Here is a 26,977-nt window from a genome sequence, read left to right as displayed (position 1 = left end):
TGAAGTCTCTTCCCCTTCCTGATCCAAACTCCATCAGCTCCAGGACCATCAGAACAGAAATCCATCTCTCTCATTAAGGGGAAGGCATTGCCATGTCTAGCTCTGAAATTGAGCCTGTGTAATGCATGGTAAAAAAAAGGTTTCTGAATCTACACGGAGAGCATTCACAATCAGCACTTCAAAATGCGATGTAATGAAGGAACGACAGCACATCCAGCTACAGTAAACCCAGAGAAAAAGTAGTCTCACTTCCACAAAATTCCTTTGCATTGTTTCAGCAATTTTATAAAAGAGAGTAAAAATTTAAACAATGCAAATGTTCAAAATATAAATAACTACTTGGGTTATTATATCTTTTGGCTCCTTAGCACATTTTCCCCACCACTATCACATCCTAGGTGCAGCTCTGAGTTCCACGGCTCCAGCCAGCTCCTCTTGCCATTCATTCATGGAGTGCACAATCCCACGCTGTTCATCCCAGCCTCAGCCAGCTGAGCAGTCCTTTTGGGCTCAGAGGCAGCTGCATCGCCAGAATCTCACACAATACTCAGCAAGAAAACGTACTCCAGATAATCAGTGCATCTGACAAACAGGAAAAGGGTCTCAGCACTGAGAAATGGGTTCCCAGTGCATTCCCTTCACACACGCAACCTTGTTCTCCCCAGCTGAACAGCTGGGAGCCAGCTGAAATCTAAGAACCTCTCCCCCTCCAGACTGGGCTCTCTGTTTGGGGTTTAAGACAATTACACAGTTATTTGGTGTAAGAAAAGTCAGTCAAGGGAGAGACAAATTGTTTTATTTCTCACCCAGCTACATAATAGATTTCTAGGACAGCTAACTCATCTGTCTTCCCACTATTTTACTTTCATTATAAGGTTGGGAATGGGAAGCAATTTTTCACAAGAAGGATCTTTAACTGGTTAGAAATTAAACTGCCCAAACGGGTGCGTCCTGCAGAATGGAACATCTATTATCTGGGGCCCACGGCTTTGCTTGCACCTTATTTATCATCACAGCAGGTCCTTCTCAAAACCCAGCCTCACTCACCAAGCTCCCAAGACACAAAGACAAGTGGAAGACATGTGACAATGAGACAAAGAGGTCCAAATCCAAAACCTCATTATAAAATAAGGCAGTAGAGTATCAAAACTGTGCAGCTGTGCTAAGAGAAACAGGACTGTCTCTCAGAGCAACCCCATCCTCCCAAGCTGAGTGGGCAGATGAGTCTTTCATCATCCCCAGCCTCTCCACCTCAGTACACCCTCTGCTCAACTGCTGCTGCCAAGCTCCTCTCTGTGAGTAATAAACAACACGTGGGCATCCCGTGTGCCCGTGTGATCAAAGCCATCAGCACTTCCACAGCCAGCTTCCTGCCGCAGCATGATGGCACCTTTCACCATCTTGGCTGTCCCCATCACTGGTGAATGGCCCAGGCCCTCAGAGGACCTGGGCTGGAGAGGGTCTGGCAAAGGACAGAATTTTCCAAAGTGCACAGCTTAGTCTTCCCTAATTCTCCTTCTGAGGCTGCTCAGAAGGGACAAGGCACCGTTACATTTCTAATCCTGCTGCGTCCACTTTACTTTTTCTCAGTAATTTATCTATTTATTTATTTTACTTCTTGTTACAGCAGGCAACTGAGCTGTGTTTCATCCTCTCAAATCTTTAAAGCATGAGGTGGCTGCAGTGGGTGTTCCATTGTGACTACATCTCTGCACTCTGCTCCTGGTTGAAATAGAAAATTAGATTCTTAGGAAAAACAAACACGTGGGATATAAGCAACATTTCTCTGCAAGGATATTGCCACCACAACCAATTTGCTCTAATAGCAAACTTAACCACTGGTAAAAAGTTGCAAAAATAATAATGATTTTTTAAACCATCCTCTTCAGCTGCTACCTGTGAATGCTTTGGGGTTTTTACCCTTATAGTCAGTCTTCTGTTATGCTTTCAAATGGATAGCTCTGGGTTATTGACTTTCCTCAAAAAGTTGATGTTAGTAATAATCTGATTTCTCACTAGGGGTGAAATTAGGACTCATTCATGTCACTTCCATTTTTTTACTGCTACAATTTCCTTTAAAGAGGAGGAAAGTACTTCATCTACGTGCTCCAGAGGTAAAATATGTTTCCAATACCTCTTTGCTACCATGTCACGCAAGCACGTCTACCCTCTCATCCATCACAAAGACCTCTTCTTTTCCAGTCCTGGTTGAAAACATCCTGCAGAATCCAGCGGTCCAGGGCTGTTTTCCTCACTCTTTAGTAAGAATTGCAGTAACTGCCATCTACTACTTCAGATTAAAGCTCCAAATTAATTGCTTCTAAACACTACACAATCACCAAGAGTCCCTATAAGTAATTACATGGATTTTACAGCCCATGAAAGAATTTTTAAAAATTTAGAGGTCGACCGTTTTTGCACCAAAAGTTTGCTTCTTTCTTTTTTCATAAGCAAAAGAATCCCAGAGAGATACAGGCTGAATTATTGGGACCTTTCTGCCTCTCAAGTTTTTAATTAGTAGAATTGCACAGCTATAGTTTAAAATACTGTCACCCTAAGACTAAGGTGATTGACTTTGAATTTACTGAACATGAAAGGTGTATTTACTATATAAATTGCAGGTCTGTGCACTTCTAAACGACACTAGCATTCATCTGAATGTCACACATCAGACCACTTCATAAACATGTTATTTAAGACTCACACTATGCCAGAAAGCAGAGGTAGAGGTTGAAAACCTTCTCTGCTGCAATTGTTTCAATTGCTGTCTTCATCCTCTATTTTACACCAGGAAAAGCTGGAAATTACAGAGCACCAAAGACTCGGGAGCAGAGTGCAGGGCTGTGAGAACAAAAAAAAAAAAAGTAATCAAGATAAAAACCAGGATATTTATTGCCAGGAAAATCTATCTTACTGTAACGGGGAGAATTGTTTTCACAGCCCAACGACTAACTTCCGAGAACAAATCTCAGCTCAAATAAATTTGCTGGTTTATACAAAAGTTCATAGCTTACACACCTGCACATACTGTAACAGCTTCTCTTTCAAAAGGTACCTCAAATATTAGTCAAACACACTGCTCAGTAGAACAAGAGGCAGGTCTTGGCCTTGAGCTATGTCAACTTTTATTAAAAACCTTTTCACATGTTAGTGCCCTGCTGAGAGAAGTAAATACCCAAGCACAGAATTGACCACAATGATGTTTCCTCAATATTGCTATTCTTCATTTTGTCAGCTTTTGGCCATTAAAATCAGTGTATACACACAACAACCTGAATAAAACCCACAGGTGCAAACCTCTGTTTCCAAACCCCCTGCCAGGCGTGCCACCAGACCAAGTTGCTCCAAGCCCCATCCAAGCTGGCCCTGAGCACTTCAAGGGATGTGGCATCCGCAGCTTCTTTAGTGTTGCAAGTATCTATCTAGGCTGTAACATGAATGAATATTCTTCAGGCAATGCTACTGGCTTCATTGAGAGACTTAACTCACAAGCATTTCTCACGCTGTCTCTAGTGCCCAGGCCAGCTTGTTTTGAGTGAGTTCATATATCTGCCAAAGCACAGGCATTTGCCTTTGCTGGGGGGACTCATGAAATTCATTACCAGGACCTCGAGGATTTATTAGAACTTCTTTCATAAGGTCAAATCAGTTGGAGAGATTTGTGTGATTTTCCACCCGTTGAGCAGCACTGGGGGTGTGGGGGCCCTGGCTCAGCTCCCCTTGCTAACACAACAGAAACCCAATATCTGATCTTCCTAAAGGAACTGAGTCATGGTTTCAAAAACCCCATCCAAGCTTTACTGCTCACACCTGCACCGAGCACTCAGAGGCGTGTTCTGCACGCATACCTTTGCCATCTCCTCAGCATCTTACTCAACACACATTTCCCAAAAGTACCCAGCTGGCAGCAGCACGCTCCTTTGGAAGCCAGGCCGTGCTGCCATGTGGAATCACTCCGGGGAGGACAACTGGTATCGGCTACCTATATTTACCTGCCTAACTTTGGGCCCCCTATAACTCTGTGTCTTCATTTGCAACAACCTGATCTGTAAACTACATCCCTGTGCTCCAACCTGCTAGGAAAACTCATTTTTAGTTCATAACCACTAAGTGCCTAATCAGGTCTTTGCCTCTGCTGAGTATAGGGATGGGTGGAGTGGGGGGGAAGACTGAAAGAGGGGATGTATTTTTTCTTTTTTTTAATTTTTTTAAGAGGTGTGATGTGATTTTTATTGTATGACTATTCACCTGCTTTCTGTGACCTCCTAAGCATATTTAAGAGGGAATTTGACACTGCGACCAAACATGAGGCTGGGGGAGAAGTCAGCTAACAAAAACCACATGTGCTCAAGCATTTTGCTTTGCCTTGCTAGTATCGAAGAGATTTGTTTTGCTCGGTAAAGCACTTGAATTTCAACTCACTCCTGCAGGGAAAAAGCTAATCCTCAAGTTATGGCAGTACAGGCAGTTGATATGGGGAAGGAAGGAGGGGGCCAGAGAACCACGGGAAGGAGAAAGGAAGGATTCAGCATTTTAGCCTGACCTGACTCCAGGTTCACACGAGAAGAGGTGAAGCTGCAGCTGTCATGCCGAAGGGAAATGCAGTCATTTAAAAGCCCAAGGAAGTCTCCTGGGAAAGAGAAGTAACGTTAAAAAAAAAAAAAAAAAAAAAAAAAAAAAAAAAAAAAAAAGCATTCCTCAAGATTCCTCAAGACTAGAGCTAAGGGCAGGTTTTTCCCACCGTGTGAGAGACCCAGTGCAACCAAACCAAACTCTGGCGCTACTCTCAAAGCAGTTCTGGCCAAATGTCCCCCCCTGCCCCAGCAGATGCCACCAGCCTTTTTTACATCATCTCTCCAGAAGACCTCCTCCAGTGTGAGAAGCTCCATCATCAAAGCACACAAATCCATCCCTTTGCTAATATAGAAAAGATCTCATGGGAACAGCTACTGTCCAACGTGGCTGAAGGCTGAGAAAAAAAGCCGAATTATATCTGGACTCTCCTTCCCTCCCCCCATCCTAAGTATCACTTTCACTCGAGGTTTGACTCATATCTGCTTTTGGTGAGCATGTGAAAATTGTTGTCTGTGCAGCTGAATGGGGAATAACCACTATGAATATGCATGATCTGATATTGGTATCTCTTCAGGTATTTCGGCACATCTCAGAGGTGAGAGAGTGAAGCAAGACTGAGTACTCAGGAGGTTAACAACCACAGCAAACAGCAAATCATTCAGAAAAGCATTTGATCAACACAGAGACAGAAAATTGTATAGCAAACCGGTCTGTGACCTGTAGGGCAGAACAACTCAAATTGCAAGAGGGGCTCATGGGGAAGGAAGAAAAAAAATATAGCCAGCAGGATTCCCAGGCTAAAATAAAAACTACAGCTGCCAGCTGGTTTGTTCACGTCAAATATCTGAACTGGGCTTTCTGGTTTCTCTAAAACTCATTTCATGAGGAAAAATAAAATTGGGACAAAAATAAAACTCCTTTCTTATGGCAGCTACTTGGGTTCATGGTTTCTGTGACCTGGCATTGAGAAAGATGTGATGGGAACGCTCCTCCTAGTGCTAAGTGCTCTGGCAGCCAGTGCTTAACCTGGCAGGGGAGCCCAGGGTTTCACCAAAGGGCAAATTATATCCTGCTAATTGAACCAGCATAGTTTTAGAATCTCCCCATGAGCCTGTCAGGTTTGTGCATGGGCAACTGTGAAGATCTTAATGGACCTGGGAGGCTGAATCAAATAGAAGGACCAGGCGAGAGCAGAGAAAATGGGACGCAGCGGGAGGGTATCAAATCCTTTCGGGTTAATAACGCACCTTCCCGGGATGTGGAGCAGATGCCCAGAACTCGGAGCTGTGTTAGTTAATTACCGTACATGAGAAAAACCCAGCAAGGCTCCCAGCACACACAAAGCTTTGGCAGAAAGAAAGGAGGGGCAGGGGAAAGAATCCAGCCTTCCCCAAGCAATGCAATTAATACATTTGCTGCAGCTTTGTGTCACGTTCCCTCAGCACCACTCAGCTCCAGTTGTCAGCATCTGTCTGGAACAAGCTGCTCCACGAAGCCAGCGGCCCCGCTCGCATGGAGAGGCACGGGATAAGATTTCAGGAAAGGCTGAAGTCCACTGCTAAGGGATTCGTCCCATATAAATTGCCTGTCAGCTACAGCTGAAGTACAATGTTGGCTGCCCTTCTCCTGGTGAGTAATAACAGGACTTTACTGAATACAGAGGTACCTGACTTCCATGGAAACCAAAGTTTAGCTCCGATCCGATGAGTAAAAGGCAGCTCACTTACTTGTGAGAGGAGGTACCAACATAAAAGGAGTGCCTCTGCTTTGGCTCCTGAATCATCTCTGGTCTGCAAGAGGACAATCAGAAATGCAACAGCAACACCTGAGTGCTGGTAAAAATCTTGACAAAATCAAGTATGTGCACAGAGAGGTAATTCCTTTTTCTGAGCCTGAGGAATCAGAGCAGAAAAAAACTGATAAAAAGGATTTTTTTATTGTCCCAGATGTACTCAGCAGAGGATCTGAGGCCCAGAGAAGCTAAAGAACTTGCCCAAGATGAAATAAAGAGTTGGAAGACAGATCTAGCATATAAATCCATATGTTATTTGAGCTTATTCAGTACTCTAACCCTGCTTTCTCTCTCATATGGTAACTCGTAAATAGGCTTGGGTGTATACCTCATAGCACCATTTATTACATACATACATCTTCCAGCATAGGCAACCAAGGTCCTCGTGGGATTTGACTCCTGTGTTTAATTGGCAGGCCTGTTTGTGGAACCAACAGGTGCATTAGAAGTGAACAGAGAGCACATTCTCACGTCACAAAATATGCGCTGCAAACCGTGTTATGAGAGACTAAGCCAGGGAGCAAACACAAAACCATCCAGCACTGTGCAGCCCCTCCAGATGGCCAGGAGCCCGGGAAGGAGCTCCATGCCCTCCCAAGCAACAGCCTGGGATGCCCTCAGGCTGCCCACACAGGAGGGCTTGAGTAATTTACACCATCTTTTCCTTACCTCTCACACCTTTTCTCATCAGCGCTTAATCCCAGAGAATGAGTAACAGGGCTTTCATGGATTCACTTTGGCCACAAGAAAAAAAAAATGTACCAGAAGGAAGAAGCAAGGATTTGGAGAAGGTTGTGGCTGATGTGGAATACCCACATCGCTGGCCAAACATTGCTCCTGAACTCCTTACTCCTTTCTGGCTGGGTTGTATGAGGGTAAGGAGCATCTGATGCTACCAGTCTGTGCAGAACCAGCTATACCTCAGAAGATGCAGGCTTGTGATAGGGACTGGAGAGAAAATTGTCTTTTTATATCTTCCTCCAACTCATTTTGATCCTGGTCTGATTATGGCTGATTCCAAACGCCTTTAAAGGAAGAGCCACATTTAAACAGCTGAAAATTTCCCTTGTCCTCACCTTACCAAAATGATTTTTTCTTTTTAAATTTTCTACAGACAAAGAGAATGGTTCAAATGGAAAGAAACTATCTTCATTGATTAAAAAAAAAAAAAAAAAAAAAAAAAGGAAAAAAAAAAAGGGAAACTTTGGGCCAAAGAAAATGTGACATCTTCAAACTATGCCTGTGACTGACATTTTCTCTTACCAGACCCAGATGGAAGTGATGCCTACAGAGTGCTTAAAATTAGTCTGGGTAACAGGATTGCTGCTACTGTTGTTGGGAACTGTCCTATGGCCAAATTTATTTTACTCTCAGTATGTTTCTCCTGATGTTCATCCAAAGTCTGTCTCTGTTTCATTGTTAGGAGTGCCTGTATCTCTACCACTCAGTGCCTCCCTCCTGGGAGTTTTTACCCTCAATAATGTATAGTTTATTTATTGTGACTAATGTATAGTATATTTACTGTTACTCTTCTCACAGATTTAATCATGGCAGTGGGTGAAAAGGGTTGGGACAGGAAGATAAAGCTTATCATGTGTACCTTAAGCCTCATCTCTCACTCCAACAGAGAGGTACTTTCTCCTCTGAAGGCAAAAGATAACCAGTCTGACACAGCAGCTTTTCAACAATCCCAGGAGGCAAAACTACATCTCATGAAACCTGGGACTACATCCCACTCCAAAGGACAAAATGACACACTCTAACAGGATTTTACCCTGTGCAGGACTCAAGTCAATCGTTTTTCCCTCGAAAACAAGCTGCAAATAATTGGATAAGCAGTCTCCTATTTCCAGGATGTAGACCAATGTACTTGGAGTTGCTCCAGCTCTGCTGCTGTGATAAACTCAGTTTATATTATCCCTTTTGCACACACAGCTCACAAAGAGAAACTGAATTGCTAAAAGCAAAGCAAAGGTAAACACTAGCTTTGGAAGTTCCCCGAGTGCTATCCAAGATTCCTCCCCACTCAGTAGCATGTTGGTTGATTCTTCTCTTTGCTGAAATATCCAACTGCTGTCCAGGAAGCCCCAATTACAAAAAAGAAAATCTGCCACAAAAATACCCAGTAAATACACAAAGAAACCATTTTACAATGGTCCCAGGTCAGTCACACCTTCCCAAGGATGGAATCATCCCCAGCTGTGTTATGGTTGTCCAAGTCACGCTGCTGGTCCCAGTTAGACAGCAAACTCCTCAAGGCTTGGATCGACATCATCTAGGTTTGTGCAGATGCCAGAAGGTTTCTCACATTCAGCAAACTGTTTCCCTTGGGCAGAAGCCTCAGCACACTCTTCATCCACCACTGCAGCCCCCGGGGTGGGTTCTTTTGGGGTGAATGCCATTGTCTGTCCCCAGGAGCCGTTCATATCGACAAATACTGATTCAGTCCACCAGGCCAGTCTTCCTGACACAGGCTTTCAAGGGGGCCCTAAGACTAGGATAACATAGCTGGGCTTGCAAAAAGAATGTTATCCAACAGTAACCAGTCTTGGCTAGTCTTCCAAACATTCAAACCCTTTCTTGAACAAACCTTGGAATTTTTTTCCCCCACTCAATTAGAAGGCTGCACTCATTTTTCCCTGCCTTTAGCATCTCCCTTTGGTTTCTCCTTTCAAGATAAGTTGCAGCATAAGCTGGCAGCCCCTGCTAACAGGAAAAAGAGCACACTCTATGATCTTAGAGGGGTTTGGACTCTGAACACTGCTATGGAGAAGCTCTCTCCAGGTGTGTTGTGCTAGATAGTGATGCTCCCTAAGACAGGGAGGACAGCTGGCATTTAAAGTGCTTAGAGCCATAGGATGGCATCAACAAATTGGTCAAACAACCCAGGGATGAGGCACCAAGAGAGGTTTATAGCAAAGGTAGAAATCTCCTTTCTGAGTTTTGGGAATAACTGCTCATATAGAGTTATGCCTCAAATGCTTCCATCAGCACACAGAAGCAGTTTTTTAATTTCTGGCTTTCTGAGAGGAATGCAGTTGAGTTTGGCTCCTCTGTTCTGTCTGCTGGGTGAGGAACTTGAAAAGGAGCTAAACCCAGCCAGTCTGGAACAACAGAGTCCCAGCCACCAGATGGGCCAGCCCCAGAGCTGCCTTCTGCTGGGGCAGGCTACATGCTCTATGGAAACCATTCCTCCCAGGCTGCCCCAAAGTTGTTTTACGAGGTCCACACACACAGAAAAAACTCCAGGAAGGTGCCTCAGTCTAGCCAGGCTGTTCTGGATGCCTTTAAGTTCTCTGTGAAGCCCTCAGGGCAGTGGTAGCCCAAGGATTCTCCAGCAAATGGGAACCTTTTATGGGAAAGTCTAGACTTCCTAATGCCATTGGAAGAGCAGCCAAGTGCTCCTCCACCCAGCCAATGCTGCCTGCAGGCTGCTGTCTCTGTCCCACTGCCTGGGGAACTCTTCTCCTCCCGCTGCTTCACACTGTGCAGCTGCTCTTGGTCTTCAATGCAACAAATCACTTTCCTCACAGACCTTCCTCCCCTGGTACTCTTATCTCCATCACCAAACAGGTACCCTTGGAGGTGCCATACTCCATACTGTTGACTAAACACATTTATTTTATTTTAAAAAATAAATTCAAGTAACTAATAAATTTCCTGACTCTTTCTACATGCACCTTGCAACATTTCCCCTTTGCCAACATTAGCTACGCAGCCAGCACAGCTTCTACTACAGCTCCTCTCCTCACACAGGCCTCAGACCAACTCCCACTGCTCCCTCCACACACTCCTGGTGGGTTTTATTCCCCTCTCACCTCCTCAGCAGCACACTAGATCAGATTTCTCAGCTCCAACAGGAAAGCTAAAGAAACTAGAATGCAAAAACCCCCTTTGCAATTTTCCCTTCAGCATTCTTGACCTTTCCTTCCCTATCCGCGGGCTTCTAGCACAAAACACACATAGCAGAACCACAGAATGGTTTGGGTTGGGAGGAACCTTAGAGATCATCTCATTCCAACTCTCTGCTATGGGCAGGGACACCTTTTTCTAGACCAGCACCCCAAGGTGCTGTGGATGGTTCCTCTGCATGTTTACAGGACACATCCTCACACAAACCCCTCTGCACTGAGTGGTTCCTGACCCAGCTTTTAAGGAAGGAGGAAGCTCTCCCTGCTCTCCTCACACCTCCTGGCTGTGAGGCTGCAAACCTCCACACACAGATCCCCCCTCTGCACCTTTAAACCTGCTGAATGGCTCAGTTCAGCCCAGGAACAGAGTGTTTGACTTCAGTAGAATTTAATCAGAGGCACAACTTTCTTTGGCTCCTCCAGCGCTGACGCACAGCTCTCTTGCTTTATGTTCCCTAATGAGGGCCACCTGAAGCCCAAAACGGTGTCTGAGCACAACACAGTGCTCTCCTTTCATCATGGGCTGACAAAAAAAAATAATACTCTGAGTTTCTCGCTCACAGATAAACTTGGCCATCGCACTAAGGAAATTAAAGTAAATAGAGCCAGTCTGTCAACTGGAACACTCTGCCTGCTGCCTGTCCTGGCTGTTACTTTACATGGGCCTTAAATTAAATGTCAAATAGTGTTTGGCACAAGAGCCTTGTGACTGCCCTTAGAGAAAATCTGACACCTTTGCTAACTGTTTCCCACTGCTCTCTACTGCTTGGCGTGGGGTAGGGGAAGTACAGACTGTCTTGCTGCTCGCTATTTTTTTTTTTTTTTTTTTCCATTATTTTTCTCCACAAAGAATGCAAGAAAATAATGTCTTGTGTTTATTCAAAGTGACTGCAAGGAGTGCAGTGTTAAGTGACATCAGGCACAATTTGAGGCATTTCTTTTGCCTTCCTGGCACTTCCACCCCTGTTAAGCTGACATAACAAATATTCATCAGTGCTTTCTCAACTCTACCTGCTCTGCTTTCAGTGCTTTTGACTCTGAGTTTTAGCATCTTCTAGCAAAACAAAAGCCCAACTTCTCTACCACATAAGGTCACCCTGTCACCTTGCAGTGCCAACACACCTGGGCAGGGGCTCACCAGGTAGGCACAACTTTACCAGCACCTGGATGTTCCTTCCTGCTGCATGCTCAGGAGATAATCCACGCACAACACACTGGAGACCTCCCAGAACTGGCATTGCCTAATACCAGGTTGGAACTGGGCTTCTAGACAGCAGTGGGGTTAATATAACGAGACAGCAATGACAACTGAGCCACAGCAGCTCTCCATGAGCACACACAGTGCCAGAGGGAAATGGAAATGGGATTGCACCCAGCTGAGACCACCCAGGCTGCCTGCACCATGCCAGTGCTTGTGCAGGGGTGAGTCTGTCCCCTCTTGCCATTCTCTAGGCTGAGACACCAATCTGAGCAAACCTATCCATCTCAAGGATGCAGGATTCCCTCTGTCCCATCAGGAATCACCAAGGAACAGAAAGTGTTTAGCAGGAAAACAGATCATGGAAGCAGAGCACCTGCTGTGAAAGGACAAAAGCAAAACCAAGTTATCGTTATGTGTCTGGATCTTGCTGCCTTGTGTTTGTCTTTTACACCAGAATTGTGCTTTCCTTCAGGGTCTGGAAGGTTCTAGTGTGTCTCTGGATGATAAAGAGCTAACTGCCAATGACCACAGATTGTGTAAGTGTATATACATATTTTAAATTCAGCTGAAGACTGAGTACCCTGCTCCCCATACACACCTGGAATCCAGTTTGGGTTCACACACACTTCACCTCCACCCTATTGCCTTAATTCCTGCAGAAAGTTCCTGGCAGCATCAGTGAGGGTTTCAGCTCTGCCTCTATGCTCTGGGAAGTTCACACTGAGCTCAGAGTGCTGCTGCAAGGGCTGTGAGAAGATGAGCCTTTCCCATGGACTTGCTGCTATTCCATGTCTGCACCCAGCTGGAGCTCCGGAGCTACAGAGAGGAAAAACAGGAACCAATATATTTATTGTTTTAACCCTTCACCTCCCAGAAAAAAAAAGGAAAAAAAATAGAAGAAGCCTGTGGGTTGAGGTAAATTCCAGACTGAAGGGATGTGAAGGGTGGTGAGTGGAAAATATGAGGAAACAAGAGAACCAAGAATAGGTATTTTCTACAGTATTCAAATTAAACTGTATTTTTGTAAACTATTTTGAATCCTGCACTGATGACACTGGCAAGCAGAACTTATGCAGTGATGATGGTACTGGGTCTGTCCTGAATTTCTCCCTGCCCCTGTGGAAGTAGGAAAGATTGCTAGGGATGGGGAGCACAAGGGGCTTCTCCTCTTTTGTGGAAACTCCTTTATCAAGAAAAAACCATGCACAGCTAATGCCAGTCAGATATTCAAGGGATGTGTAAGTTGAAGGTGCCTGGAGGTAAAGGCATAAAAGTGGCTCCAAACCCTGCACTCACCTGCAGCAGGGAAGGCTGAGCCCTTGAACTAAGCTGAAACACATTTGTGTAGCCACCAGTGCCTTTCATCTAAGCAGCTTAGCTGATATGCACAGTGTTAAGCACTACACGCTCCAAATCATAAGCCTGATGCAGAAAAATTAAGTGACAATTATCCAAAGGTTCCCCAGCAAGCTCTTGGAGCTGATGAGGAAGCACAGACTGGTAAACACCTTCCACTTGCCAGCACTTTGCTATCAAAGGCAATCTCAAAACCCATTTCTTCTGCTCAGCCGTTCTTTGCTATTACCAGAAATACAGTAGAAAAAAAAGTATTTTCTTCTTTTTTTTTTTTTCCTCCCCCAGGCAGCATGTAGCTCTCTGTGTTATCCTCTGCTGATGGGTCAAGCAGAGCAGGAAAGACCCTCAGTACTTCCTATGCAAAAGGGAAGCCTAGTGGGATAAAAGAGATATTCCGCTCCTTCTCATCCTTACCTCTCCCACCATATTTTCCAACACATAACTCCTTGTTCTCAATGAACTCCTGAACTGCTGCAAGGCTCTGCTTAATTTCCTACATGCCCCTGAGGCCTCCCAGGGCTTATTTAAAAAAAAAAAAAAAAAAAAAAAAAAAATCCACCTTTGGAAATGATCAGATGTAGTGCAGTGGAACTTCCATCCTGTGAAGTGCAGTTATTTGTAAACTACTGTGCAATCAGAGTGCTGCCTGGGCACAGCAAGAGCTGAGGGAAGTGTGCCATGAGCTGTGCCTGAGCCCGTGTGTCCACTCTCCTCACCAGCTGACTGAGCTGCTAGCACTGGGTAGTGTCCATCTAATGGGAGAGAGCAGTCTCATCAAGAAGGGGTTTAGGGGGGCAGAGCTGTGGGAGTGCAGCATAGGGTGTGTAGCCCACCTTCCTAACTGCAGCTGTCTCTCCATGGAAAAAAATCTTCTTAACTCCAGACATTTTGTTCAACCAGTGACAGACACTGTTGTGGGACACTTCTCTTTTCCTCCAAAAAAAAAATCAGTTTCCATCTGAAATGCAAGGCAAGAGCAGGAAAGACCCCCCCAGCACCATCCCCTGCAAGCCCCACTGCTGCAGGGTCCACAGAAAACAGCAATTTTCATACCACATTTCCATGATAGCAGTGAGTGGTGCTGCACAGACAGAGGGTCATCACTGGAATGCAAGTGTGGGCAGAGGAAAGTTTGGAAAGGGAATAAAAAAATGCCTCTCCTGCCATCAACACTGTAGCTGACAGAAGAGGAAAACAGGAAGAAGGATGCCAGCTGTTTTGATAGCTGTTCTCAGTTTAATGTTTCCTCCAAGGTAAATATACTCTCCTAAAGGAACAAGATCATAATTGGGCCTGTGAAAATTTGCCTCTCAAAGCACTAGAAAACCCAGAGTACTGTGCCACACAGCCAGGAAAGAAAGGCAAAGACAGAAAATGCTGCTTGAGGGCTAAAATATATTAAGACCTGACAGGAGAAGAGACATCCCACACAGCCAGGGAAGAGTCATTGGAAGAAGAGCCAACAACAATTACTGAGGTGATGTCTCAGTCTGTAAGAGAGGACTAGAGAAAAGCCTGGAGAGCAAGCTGACTCGTATTTTGCGAGAAAGGCCTCAGCCCCGATCGTGTTTCACTTGCTCCACGGGAGGGTTGGCAACCCACAGCTGGGCCAGACTGGCAAAGATCCACCAGCATTTATCCAGCCTTGCCCACTGGCACTGGCAGCCAAGAGCCTGACCGTGGGGACTGCAGGCATTTACTGCTGTGCAGGGCCAGCCCTTTACCACTGCAACAACACAGAGCCTCAGGATGCACGTTCTCTCCTAGCACCTATGGGTAGCAAAGGATTTAACTGGAAAATGCTAATCCCTCCTAATAAGATGACCTTTATGGTCTGTACTTTGCTAGTTTTAATGAGCCCGCCTGCGAGGGTTGATTGATTTACTTGCCTGGTGCTCTTAGACTCAAATTTATTATAATTAAGTTGTTAGTTAAAGAAGTTTGCCTTGCTCGCCATGCCTGGGACCTCAGGTCATTATTATTAGACTCTCACATGCATCACCCTCATCATTCTGCATCTAGAAATTAATGAGAGATTGGCAGCACAGCTCCCCTCCCCTCGCCGGCCCTGCCATGGTTACTTTGGCAGCAGAGGGGCATGAGCAAATGGAAAGGCAGGATGGAATATGGGTTTCTGTGCGAAAGCGAAGCGCCTGACTCACAAAACCACTTGGAGCAGAGCGAGCAAAGGTGAGGGCAGCCCTCCAGCTGCAGGCACTGCCTGCTTTCATGGCACTCGGGGGCAGGGGGCCGAGTGGATGGTGACGATGCGCAGAGCCTGGGCAGATTTCCACTTGCTGGACGAGGGAGAGGGACTGGAGAGTCATGCTTTTATTTACCTAATCAGTAAAACAGCTGTTTCCCCCTACCCTTGTCTAGAGAATAATGGGGCATTATGCTCTCAGTGCAATAAAGGGGCCGTGCTCCCACGATTACATCACATTGCCGGGCAGAGCCAGGGATGAAGCTCGGGAAGCCAAGGATTCAGCTCAGGAAGAGCCAGAAACAATGGCTGAGGTGATTCTGCAAGGCACAGACCTGGGGAGCACACAGGACAGAGACTGATCATGTTTTGTGAGCTCCACCAGAGGCTGAGGGCTGGCAAATTCAAACCTGTTCATGCCTCCCTGCGCTCCAGGGATGCAGTCCCAGAGTCTGCATCCATCGGGGAGCACCTACTGTGTGTTCCAACCCTCCTCTGAACCACAAAATGTCTTCATTTCCTCACTGGCACTCTTTCTTTCACAAAGCACACAGATGCATGAGCTTATCGCTGCTGGGCTCAGCCTGGAGCTCCCTTGCCATCGAGGGTGTGTGACATCCAGATTATAAATTCCTTTGGACACACACTGTATTTTTGCTGTTCTGTTTGAAGTATCCCTACCCTAGTGCAAGCTGAATCAGTGATTAGATTTCTCAGCCATTACAGCAAGCAAATAACAAGATTTCATTGTTAAGAAATAATAATAAATAATTTTCCAGAGATATTTACCCATCTTCCAACCTGGCCAGACACAAGCCAGCTCCAAAAGCGAAGCTGTGTAACTGGATTATACAGTGCCCTCTGCAAGCTAATAAATTCTGCTCGAGTTAACTCTGGCCACGTGGCATTTGGCCAGGTCAGCTCACAGCAGGTCAGCTCAGAGCTTGGGTTGAGAGAGCTCTTGCTGGGAGGAACAAGCTGGGTAAACCCTCTGAGCACACTTCGAAGGTGGATTAAGCCGAGCCACAAATGGGTTTGCACCCTTCACCCTATGGGACTCTGTTGAGGAAGGAAGACAGAATATACATGAAGTGTGTGCTTAAGCTCCAACAGGAGCCATCTGGCACACTATCACCAAAACATCTGGTTGTATCCAGAGAATTGGCTCCATCAGCATATTTTGATGCAGAACTGCCAACAACAAGGTCACCATACCCAGAATCATCCAGAGAATGAGAGGACCCTTGAAAGCAGGCAGAACTTGAGGAACAGAGCAGCCAGACCAAACTGCCCAATAAAATTCCCAAAGGAATCAGATCTGTGAAATTGCCTGCAAAGGTGAGAAACTCAAGGAAAAATCCAAGCAGAAGTCCCTTGGTGTGCTTTTGGTTTGGACACCAAACTTCTCTGAATGAAGCAGTCAAGATCTCAATCCCTCTTCTCTTCTAATCCAGTCATAGGACTACATAACCTTTTTTCTGACCCTAACTGAGGCAATGTTTTAATGAGATGCTCTGGGCCATGGTTAAGTCTGCAGACATGTTTATGCACCCTTCGTGAGGAGACGGAAATGATGGGAATGAGTCATGACAGGTGATGGAATGATTCAGCCATCCATCCACCCGCTTTCCATGAACTGTATCACTTCTGACTGCAATAAATTGCCCATATAAAAATAATGGGCTGTTAAATTCCAGGGCATCTCTCAAAGTCAGAGACTCCTATTTCTAGGATGGTATTTTCAATAAGCAGATTTATTTGAGAATTGGAAAAAAATGCTCCCTGGCACATTTAAGCCCAGTGCAAGCACTAGTGCTGCTATTTAATTAATTAGATTTTAGCTTTATGGACTCCCAAGTTAGTCCAGCTCAGAGCAGGCAGAGAAACAGAGACCCATAGAAATGTGTTGCCAGTGAGGTGAAGTTCGTAATCAGGCTTAACTATCACACGTGTTAATGGCTGGAAAAGCTGTAACTATTAGTTCATTTCAGTGCTTTATGAGATGTATTTACACGTTAATGACTATGACAAGCACAGGAATCTCTCTGAAAATTAAAACATTCCCGTAGAGAGGTAGTGAGGTCCAATGAGGCTGACAATGTGCTAAGGCCAACAAAGTCATCAGAAAAAAATGAAGAAACGTGTTAAGTCACTTATGTGATGAATATTCTGGATTTCAGTAGCTTTTATGGATGTCTCTCCTGATTCGAGATGAGATTTTGTGAGCATGCTATAAAAAGTAGTCACGAGTTATTAAATTTATCCTGACTGGTTATTAAGGACTGTGAATGACAATCAAGGGAAGGTACTGGCCCAAAATTTTTGGAGTCAAGGTGGACTTATGCATTTTCAAGGGAGAAAAAAACCTCCTTGGTGTTTATAAATGGGAAAATAAAATCCAGCCCTATGGCAGGTGGTGCTCCAAAATCCTCTATACCACACTTGAAGTATGCTTTTCAAGATCTTTGTAGTGATGCCCCAGCCCAACTCTCAGTGGCTGCCCACTTTCTAACTCAGGTCAGCTCTTCATTTTCCTGCCAGGAAAAGCCATCAAGTAGTGCTGCTGTGTTTCTTTTAGCAGCATGTCCTACCCAACATAAAACAGCAGAAAAGATCACAGTGCACTTCAGTGCCTCCTTTAATGGCTCCAGTACTCCTCACTCACTAAGTGCAGGTTCACTGAGGCTATATCTGTCCAATACCTCTCAAAACACCTTAAAATCTCTCAGCTTATCTCAGGGCAGAGTTTAGTCCTTACAATTATTTCTTGGGTGAGAACTTTCCATTTCAGGGATGCCTTTCACCTGAAGCCAACACGCCCATCTACCTGCTGTCCTCATCATCCACCAGTGTCATTTTCAGGTTCAGGTCCAATTCAGCACCTGAGATTTTCTGTTGGTTCCACCACTGATGCAAAGGCAAACTTCATCTGCAGCAATGCTTGATTTCCATTCTGGAACACAGATCCCTCTGCAGGCCTGAACCATCCTCCTTTATAAGATATTTTCAAAGCACTCTTGAAATCCCTTTAATCTTACCCTGCTCTGAAATAAAGTCCATGATGTCTTTCCCTGCCTATCTGAAAAGCATTCTCGCCAAAAGAGTTCACGTTAGTCTCCCACAACACATGTAACTGAATTATGCTTTCAGAAAGTTGCTGTATTGATCTCTCTACTGATAAAAGGAGGCATGTTAAAAGACATTTTTTACTGCTGACATGACTGCACAATAAGCAGAAGAGGATAAAAAACATGTTCCTCCTTGCTAGCAGACAAAGAGAATCCCTTGGCTACTCTCACAATGGAGAAAAGCAGATCCTAATGTAAAACCAATGCATTAATCATGTTTGATTAAGTAAACAGCGACTGTGCTACTGTGGTGGCCACATGTCATTTGTAATATAGACTCTCTGGTCTGGTTAAATGAAAGCTAAATTGGGCTAAACAGCTAACTCCACTGTCTGCTTTCAGGCAGATCCAAGGGGGGAAATTCTGCTAAAGGCGGTTGTTTATCTTTCCATCCTAGCTGAAGTTAGTTTATATATTTGTGTTTACACATAGCTAGGTATGTACATTAATGATGGGCTGTGTTGATTAAAATGTAGGGTTGAGCTGACCAACAAAATAAGCATGGGGAGAGGAGGGGAGGGTTGGATCCCAGCCCAGGAAGATCTATAAGGATCTCCCTTGTGCAAAATAGAGATTGTGCCAGCTTTGTGGTCAGCTGCCTAAACCATACTCTGCCTTTAATCAATGCATTTATTTTAAATTCCCCTGACACTTTGAACTATCCAACTACAGCTCTGACTTTGACAGATCAGACAGACTCAGTATCAAAAGCTAACCCAAGCCAGATCCAAACCCAAGCCAGATCCAAACCCAAGGTGTTTCTCAGCCCATGGACAAGCTCATCCTTCCCTCCTCCAGCTTCTTCTCCATGACCCCCATGGCCATGGCACCAGGATACCCAGCAGAGCATGGATCCCCATTCACACTCAATGCTGTGGCTCAGGAACACCAGACATCCCACCTGCCTCTCCAGCTTCCCACCCTGGCACACAGACTTTGGGTCAGGGCTGCCACACAGGTTCTCCCACTGTGTCTCCCAGCCCTGGGGCAATGCCAAAGACTCCAGTCCACTGAGGTCAATGGAAATTCTCCTTTTGGCTTGAAGGAGTCTCCTAATCCTCAGGGGTGGAAGTGGGAAAAGAAGCCAAGTTGGAGAGATGCTGACCAACACAGAACCTTCTCTTCTTCCAGAATCAGCTGCCAGTCCTTCAGAGATTCACTCATACCCAGATTCTCTTTCCCCTTTACTCCATCATTTTTTCCTCCCCATCTATATTGTCACCTAAAAACTTTTAATTTTTAATTCAAAGCCTAAAGAATTCTTCCAGATAAAAATGTTTACATCCCTATAAAAACTGGGGACTCTGGAAGAAACACTATTGTTGTAGTAGAAGATCGAGCTATTAATATTCCAATAAATTCACTTTTCCTTGAAAGTATCTACCTTTTTTCTCTATTTTGACACTTGAGCATCATCTTTGGCAGAAAAGGGAAAATGCTGCTGTTCTAATTAGGAATTAAATTGTGACTACTGTACTCCGATGTAGATAATTACAGATATAGCAGAAAATTATGAATCAATAACCCACAGTATAAAAGACGAACGGAGGAAAAGCCTTTCTTCAAAAGCTGGAGGATTTTTATCCACACATACTGATCTTGATTATTCCTGCTGCAGTGAAGGGAATCCACACTGCCCAGCCTGCACAGCAGTTTAGCTAAAGAAATCACTTTCAGCTTCAAACCATCTGAGCAGAACAACAATCACCATATAAATAAATAAACCTCTTGGGGCAAAAGCTATCCCAGTTTTGGCATCATTGACAGAGAATTTCAGCCTCTCTAATTTTCCACCCTAAATTGCAGGTTTCTGGCAATTTCTCTCATCTTCATGTGCGTTCAGTTAAAGATGCCTCGAGATAAACTGCAAGATTTCTGTGAAGCATTTGGTCAGCTCCCCCTCCCATCCCCACCCTGCCAGCATCACCCTGGGAAAGGAACTCTGGTATCAGGCTGAGAGAAAGTCAATAGCTGACAGCAAGGAAATAATCTGAGCCATTGATCGTCACTTCAGCCTTCAGAGTCAATACAAACCAAAGGGAAGACACATGCTTATAAACACACACAAAAGGGAGTGAATATATTAACTCCCAGTGTAATACAAAGCCTAGGAATGGCTAATGTGATTAATGAGCACAAGAAACACCGAAAAAGGCACATCCAGAGAAGGAAGGGCTTGCATATCAAGTCATGAAAAGTATATTCTGAGAGGAAAGAGTCAGAGAACAAAATATTCTTCCATAAGGGTCAGACTTTCTATCTGAATGTCTAAATCTCTATGCATAGCACATAAGAATAAATGTCAATATACCCTCAGAGATGGCTTATTTCATGTCTGCCTAGGGGCAAAGGTGGCAAAAGTCAGTTTTGACTGATACTCATCCCCTGAGAAAAGCTAGTCTCTTAGCAAGTTCCTCACCAAAAAGCATTCAAAAGAAAAGAGTTCAGCACTGAGAAGGGATGTTATTGCACATTTCAACTTGCCAAAGATGCCCTGATCCTTGGCAACCGATTTTTCCTGGAAAACAACTACATCACTCAAAACAATGTGACTCACTTTTAAAGTTATTCTTCACTCTATCATCAAACTCATCTTTTACAACTCTGTTTTGCAGATTGGTATCTAATCCCATAGTGAGACCTTTCTTTTACATAGACCTCATTTTTCCAACAGATATTCACATAGAATTTCAGAGTTCCATCAGAAGATCAATGATAACACAGACTATTGACTATATATGAGATATTCTTCATAATTAATTCACAGAGCACTCTGAAAATGAAGAGTGTCGAGGATGTATTATGGTCAGACAATACCCACCACCACTGAAGAGCTTGACAAGAATAAGGTAATACTGATAAGGCAACACTCTACTTAGACACACTAGTACTTACTGAGAAAAAGCAAAATTTATAATCGTTGGAATGATATAAAGCATGCTAAAATCATATCTATAAATCTAATATGCATTGCCCAATTATCAGACACAAAGGCCTTCAGTGCTCAGGATCCAGTCCTGCACTGACTTTCATGGTCAGACACAGATCATGCAACCCTGTGTTCTGCTCTTTTTCTTCTGAACCCCAGATTCCCCCCTCCAGTCTCTAGTGCCTGCACAATCCCAGATAAATCTGGACACAGACTTTCTTTTGGAACAGAGATTCAATTAAATCCCACTTTCCAAAATGATCTGTGCATGCATCTGTGTGCACTTCACCTGTGTTACAAATAACACCTGAAATTGGAAAAGATCATGAGTGATATTCTTGGCAGCATTAATCACACTGCTTTATTGACATCAACTCGTATTATACTGATCTACACCATCTGGTCCCAAATCTAATTTGCTTTTCACTGCTGACTTGCCAGTGGTTTACTTTCAGTATTTTCCTGAGCTAGTGGAATGAGAAAAGACTGGTCTGCTTCAATTTTAATTTGTAGTCCGGCTGCCTTCTGTCAGCTTCACTTCTGCCATTCCTACCCAGCATAAAGTTGCGGTATTTCTTATGCAAACAAGCCTTACTTCTCCCAATTAAAAGGAAAGTAGGGCTAAAAAGAACGTGCCAGACCCCCATAATGAGTTTGAGGGAGAAGGACAAAATCCCAAAAGTCTGGGTTGGGACACAACTTCCATGCCCCCAACCTTGGTAGCTGTGGGTTGTGTTTAACTTGGACTGTGTTGAGCTCTGTGTGTGAGACAGATGTCATCTGGAGCACCCTTCAACACCCCTATTGCTGTTTGAGGTTGAACCTTATGGAACAGGTTTGCTGTCCAGACATCTGTGATCCCTTTCTGAATCCCTGTCCCATTAATCCACCTCTGAAATGGTCCCTAGCAGCAGCACAGTTCGCTGCCAGTTCATTTTCCAGTTACTTCAGATCTGTGAGTGCAGTATTGGTTGATGGACTCCCAAATTAATGGCTGCCAGTTTAACAGCCCTGGGGAAATTCTATCCATTTTCTGCTGAACACAACAGTTTTGAAAATGGTTTGTGTGAAATATTACTATCCCTTACATGTGAAGTAATAGGATTAGGCCTTTCTGTGCATATCTGAGGAGATTATAAAATAGATAACACACTCCAACTCCATTTCTTTCAGCATTTTTTACCAAAAAAACAACACAACTTCTATTTACAGATTTTATAATTAATAAATCTAGAAGTAGACCTGCTTTTCAAGGCTAACTCAACCTCCTTCTTATGAGTCTCCATCTTCCTTTGGCTGCAGTTACGTGAGATGACAAGTTTATGATCCTCAGTGCATTCCAATTCTCCTTCTCTGGGATATTATTAGACCCTTTGTTACAGAGTCTTTCCTGTCAAAATGAGCTCATAAGAGCTTGAGCAAACTGGATCATCTTTATTAAACTGAGTTAAAATCAGGAACAGCCCCACGAGGGGCTCTATGGAAACCAGCAGGGGATAGACACCTCTTCAGCTCACAACTCCAGCAGAAAACAGAAAATAGGTAGTTTTGTGGGGGATCTTGGAGCATGGTTCATCTCCCAGTTCCACCTTCTGCTTGCATGGGATATTTTCCATTTCATCACAGCCTCCCAAGTCAACCTCTGCTCCCACCAGTTCCCCCTCTTTGTTTAAAGAATAGGTCAGAAAGGACATGCCCACAACTACCCTTAAAACACACCAGCCTCCAGGACTGGGAAGGGGTGTTAAACCTGGCCCAGCAACAAGCTAATTCTCCCACCCACTGCTGGGATAATGCTGTGCAGGCAAGACAAGCCACAGGCAACTCCTTCTAAACACAAATAAAAACAGGAGATGAATCCAGGGGCTGTGAAATCCTGGGACCACCTCTCTCTCCAAAAGAGCATTTACAGGCTACCCAGGCATCGAAGCATTTCAACAAGAATGGGCTCCTTGGCTGCTCCCCACCTGCTCAGCTGGCAACATCACTTTGAACTTAACACCAGTTCTGTGGGACGTGAAAGACTGAATGATCATATCCCACAGTGACAGAACCTGATAAGTGGCATCACTGACTTCAGTTTGCCTTCAGCTCAATTATTCATGCCCCAGCTAAAATAAATCCTAATCTTTGGGCCATCTACTAACTAAGCATTACCCAATAAACTCTGACCCTATTACACTGCACTCCAGGGAAATTTATTTTTGACAACGGTTTAGAACCATCAACGTATTGCCTTTAGCCTTTTAAGTTTAGACACCAAACTAAAGCCTTTCCAAGACTACAGGGTATATGCTGCTGTGATTTGGAGAGAAGACAGAGAAAAGCAGGTCAAAAATCCCATGTCTGAAAGGGAAAAGAAACACTCCCAGGGAAATCAAAACCCAACACTGAATAGCAATTAAGTGAAACTGGTCTATCAGTTTTTTCTTGGCCCAGCTAAATCAAGTGTGCCCTGAATAACTAAATAGCAACTATTGAGTAAAGCAAACCTCACATTAAAAATTGGGTCCTCCAGAATAATTTGCAGCCTGATTAATTATCACCTTCATTCAGCAAGGTACTTAAACAGCTGAGCATATCCCATTAACCTCCCTAGGACTACGCAGAAGATTGATGCTGGGTGAATGTGTGTTGCTAGACCTTGTGAGGGTTTTGCAGCTAAGAAAAAGTCTGTAGGTTATCCATCCATCTCCTTTGGCCCTCGATCTTGTGAATATATGGGCACCCACGTATCTCTGTGCTACAGTATTGCCCTTCCAGTCAAGTAGAATAGATGTCCCTCTCTCTTCAGGTGAGGCGGAAAGGAAGGAAAAATGGATAAAGGAAAAAAGATCTCAGCTGCTCAAGAGGTTTTTATCCAGCAGCAAGGAAGATCTATGGGCTTTACTTGTCTCTCCTAGAGGCAAGATTTCATTTTTAGATTAAAGACTTCAACACCCACTTGCTGTATGTGAACAGCACATTTCTCCCGTGGCTAAAATTGATAGTATGCCATGTGCTGTAAAAGGTTAGCACCAGCACTATTGTAATCCTTGGCCACAACTTTCATTTCCTTAATTTGCTGACACAGGGTAATGGAGGTCTGTGCTATATGAGAGAATACTAAACAATCTGAGTTACAAATTTTCTCAGAATGTCTAAGCTGACCTTTGAAGCTTTCAATAAAAATATAATTTAAAGAGGGGGAGAAAAATTGTTAACATGGAAATGGAATTACAGGAACAGGACCAAATTCATTCCATTGACTTGGTATCTGCTCATGTTTGATGTCAGCTATATAATTATACATCACAGCTTGAGTGAAAAGGCATTTGGTTCCGTGCTAAAAGCAGGCCATGTATAAATGGTTTATTAACTGGAAAGCAATCAACAGTGCTCAAGTGTTTGGGGACAGCACTTCATTAACAATCTGAGCATCCTCCCTCTCACACAGCCCTGATTTCTCATTTTGGGCTGTTTTACATTACTCTGTGGGAGCACAAAGGGAACTCTGAAGGCCATTTTTATTTATATCTACCCTAGGATGCCATGCCTTGCTAGAGAGGTGAAATGTGGATTTTGTGCACATGACAATGTGGCCTGCAGTATTTTAACAAAGAAAACCTTTATGAGGAGTTGCCAGGGCGAAAGAGAAGAGTTCCTTCATGCTTAGGGACATAGTTTAGTGGTGGACTTGGCAGTGCTGCGTTAACAGTAGGACTCTACGGTCTTAAAGGTCTTTTCCAGCCTAAACAATACTGTGATTCCATGATTAATATTCTCCAGAGATCACAGAGCAGACAGTAGCTGACCTGGGTATGTTTCCTCCAAATCTCTGTCAATGAGCAGTGCTGCTTCAAGCACAAGGGAAGTGTTTTACGTGTGTGTGAAATAAGGTCAAAAAACCAGGAAAAACAAAGAAGCCACTCTTGGGGCGCTTGTGATAGATGTGCCCAAAAATAAGGGGGCCCTCATTTTGGGCAATAGGGAGAAGAAAGTTGATCCTTGACGTGCAGGAGAAGCTGACAGCGTAGAAGATTCCTCGCAGTAAAAACAGATTTCCGCTCATTCAGAGAAAACCTATAAGTCAAGAAGTTGTTGGATGAACCAAATAACTGAGAAAGGCATCCACTGGCCTTGAGAGGGAGTAACAGCTGGAGTGTCAGTATCCCAATCCCTTCTTTAGAGCCCTTTTGGTAACAGCTAAGTATGAGGTGCTCCATTTCAATCACAAATTTTGCTGCTGTTCACCAGTGAGAACAAAGCTGGAAAGGGAAAGGAACACAAGTAGGACATCACTCAAGCAAGGGTGGAAGCACCAGAGGATTCACTGATCCAAAGCAGTAGGTAACAGCTGTATTCAGTCATTCCAGCACAGAAAGGACCCACCTTTATAGAAAAAATTCTGTGTTAGCAAAGCTTAGCTGCTCAAATCCTGCTGTTGGTCAAATAATTCCCTCTTGGATCACTGGCTACAAGACCCAGCACCACTATCCTAACATTCTGGGATATTTTCTCCCAAATCCAACCTGTTGAAGGAGCAATAAAGAAAACACAACTTTAGGAGAGTTACTTGCAGACATCCTTCATATTTGCCTTATGGAAGTCCACATTTTGTCACCTTTCCCTAGAACACCATGAGACGCAGGTGGCAGCCCTCAGCTACAGCAGGTATTTGATGCAGAGAAAACTCCCTGAAATCATTCTAGTCCAGTGACATATTTCAAGGGATTTTAAAGCTCTGCCATAGTACCTAAGTACACCACAGCCTACTGTAGCAAGGCAGATTTCCATGGTCCAACGGCAGTTAATTTTCTGAAGGTCAGATTTTACATGTTTATTTTGCCGGGTGCCCTGTGCAATACAAAGACACAGTTATATTAATAGCTGACAAATTAAAAGCTCAGCTCATTCTAAGAGACTGTGCAGGGTTTTTGCTCTATTTCATCCAGAGTGACATTTCATCCCAGAAAAGGCCAGGGCAGCGTCCCAGCACAGAACATCTGGTTGGCAAACACAATGGAGCTCAGCACCTGCAAACACGCTCAGTGTTTGCTTTGCAACTATTTGTTCCCCTGTTCGCAGAAAAAAATATGTTTTTAGGCTGTCAAAGTTCATTCCTTGCCAAGGGAGTCTGGTGTGATAATGCAGCCCGTTTGTCTTGGAAGGTCCTCATTTCTGAGCCACGCATGGCTAAGCCAAAATTTCTGGAAGGTGAAAGGGGGAAAAAAGGGGTTTCTTCCTTCTTTTTCCCCTCTGCATTTTTTTCCTAGTTTTTGCAGCTTTTTAGACATTCTGCTGAATGTCTAGTGGGATCAGACCGAGCCAAACAGCACAGTTAAGAAAGAACAGAGATGGATTGCAGCAAGGTCTGTGGTTTAAAATCCATAATCCAGGGGCTAAGGAAGTACAAACAAACTAATAAAAGCAGAAAATTATGAAATCCTGCCCTTAACGCCAAGCAAAATTTCTTAATTTAGGGCTCTCCTAATGGCTGAAACCACCACCAAGCAGACTCTGGGGGACAATCCCTCCCTGCCAGACCCTTCATTTGGAAAGGAGAAACTCCAGGATCCCAGCCAGACTAAGGTGTTAGTGGGGGAAGGAGGTGTTCAGGAGGAACAAGGCTGGAGGAATGCAAAAGTCTTTTAAAACGTCCTGCCAAAAGGGAGGTGCAGGATTAGAGCTGAAAGTTTGAGATACATTGTGTAGGCTTTGGTTCAGCCGGCCAAATTCTCCACCACTCCGTACAGGCTGCAAAAATACAACAGGACTGGCCACTGAAAAGTCCACCCAGTGGCCTGGAAGAAGCTTCCAGAGGACCAGACCTGGCCGAAGATGTGGCCAGCACTGTGATGTGTCACAGCCTGGGGAGCAGGGGACACCAGGGTGGGAGAAAG

At 44.3% G+C, this 26,977-nt stretch overlaps 1 long non-coding RNA gene across 2 annotated transcripts in view; it reads right to left on the bottom strand.

Moving 5' to 3' along the window:
• The window catches only part of LOC120758780 (uncharacterized), a 62,695-nt gene that overhangs the window by 9,176 nt on the left and 26,542 nt on the right, over positions 1-26,977 (bottom strand). The window contains exons 2-7 of one of the 2 annotated variants that reach the window (XR_005703008.2): positions 12,078-12,295; positions 6,724-6,785; positions 6,303-6,365; positions 4,544-4,630; positions 2,705-2,841; positions 723-1,722 (exon numbers count right to left, since the gene is read on the bottom strand). This is a non-coding gene — a long non-coding RNA (uncharacterized LOC120758780). Of the gene's footprint in view, positions 1-722; positions 1,723-2,704; positions 2,842-4,543; positions 4,631-6,302; positions 6,366-6,723; positions 6,786-12,077; positions 12,296-26,977 lie in introns of those variants that run through there. The other variant, XR_005703009.2, reaches the window with a different exon arrangement.

Source organism: Hirundo rustica, chromosome 13, assembly GCF_015227805.2.
Source record: "Hirundo rustica isolate bHirRus1 chromosome 13, bHirRus1.pri.v3, whole genome shotgun sequence".
NCBI classification, from domain to species: Eukaryota; Metazoa; Chordata; class Aves; order Passeriformes; family Hirundinidae; genus Hirundo; species Hirundo rustica.
The sequence above is the reverse complement of the archived record's forward strand: the minus strand, read 5'-3'. Positions and strand labels throughout refer to the sequence as shown.